At 38.7% G+C, this 1,301-nt stretch overlaps 1 non-coding gene across 1 annotated transcript; it reads right to left on the bottom strand.

Annotated features, from left to right (window-relative positions):
- Positions 1–513: 513 nt before the first annotated feature.
- On the bottom strand, positions 514–620 carry LOC121229913 (small nucleolar RNA R71). Its single transcript, XR_005927864.1, has one exon. It is a non-coding gene; the product is annotated as a small nucleolar RNA R71 (small nucleolar RNA).
- Positions 621–1,301: the final 681 nt, after the last annotated feature.

Here is a 1,301-nt window from a genome sequence, read left to right as displayed (position 1 = left end):
GATCGCACTGTTCATTGAAATCAAAGAGAAATAAGGTACACAGAGGAAGAGCATGAGGATGATACTTCAACCACTACCGAAGAGATGGCTGAAAACCAAGAAAATCCTCTACCTCTTGCGATTGCAGTAAATCAGAATCCTGCTCCATACACTATGTATGATTATGCTAAACCTTCTTTAACAGAAACTGAATAGAGCATAGTTAGACCTGCTGTAGCTATAAATACTTTTTAACTGAAACCTAACACAATTCAAATGATACAGCAATTTGTTCAGTTTGATGGTTTGCAGGACGAGGATCCCAACACTCACTTGGAAAATTTCTTAGAGTTTTGCTACACTTTTAAAATCAATGGCGTTTCTGATAATGCCATTTGCCTTCCGTTGTTTCTCTTTTCATTGAGGAATAAGGCTAAACAGTGGTTGAGCTCGTTGCCACGAGGATCAATCACTACTTGGGAACAAATCTTTGAAAAGTTTTTATTGAAATATTTTTCACCGGCTAAAACAGACAAATTACGTAATGATATCTCTTCTTTCTTGCAAATGGACTTAGAAACACTCTACGATGCATGGGAGAGATACAAGGACCTCTTGAGAAGATGCCCTCACCATGGGTTACCACTCTGGTTACAGGTTCAAACCTTTCATAATGGCCTGAATCCTTCGACTCGATAGATGGTTGACGTAGCTGCTGGCAGAACCATCAATAATAAGACACCTGAAGATGCCTTTGAATTTACAGAGGAGATGTCACTGAATAACTATCAATGGCAAGTCATGAGGAAAAAGCCAACGAAAACAGCTTGCATTTATAACGTCGATTTAGTCACCATGCTCTCTAATCAGGTAGAACTCTTAAATAAGAAAATTGATGGTTTTCTTAGTTCTTCATAGGTTCACCCAGTAATGCAGTGCGAAGCAAGTGAAGGTGGATCAAGCAGTTCAGAATATCCACCTTATGGCCACAACATGAAGAACAAGAAGTTAAATTACATGGGAAACAATCCTCGATCTCAAAACAATTCTTATAGCAATACTTACAATGTAGGTTTGAGGAACCATCCAAAATTTTCATTGGGAGGCCAAGGGAATCAGAGACCACCATCTCCAGGCTTCCAACAACCACCCTACCAATAAGAGAAAAAGCTGAACCTTGAAGAGATGCTAACAAAATTCATCTCAGTGTCAGAAACTCATTTTCAGAATACTGAGACAGCACTTAAAAATCAAAAAGCGTTAGTTGCAAAATTGATATCTGAAAGATCAACAGGAAGCCTGCCAAGCAACATTCAATCTAA

The sequence above is a fragment of the Gossypium hirsutum genome, chromosome A05 (assembly GCF_007990345.1).
Source record: "Gossypium hirsutum isolate 1008001.06 chromosome A05, Gossypium_hirsutum_v2.1, whole genome shotgun sequence".
In the NCBI taxonomy this organism is placed as follows: domain Eukaryota; kingdom Viridiplantae; phylum Streptophyta; class Magnoliopsida; order Malvales; family Malvaceae; genus Gossypium; species Gossypium hirsutum.
This window is presented reverse-complemented; position numbering and strand designations above follow the sequence as displayed.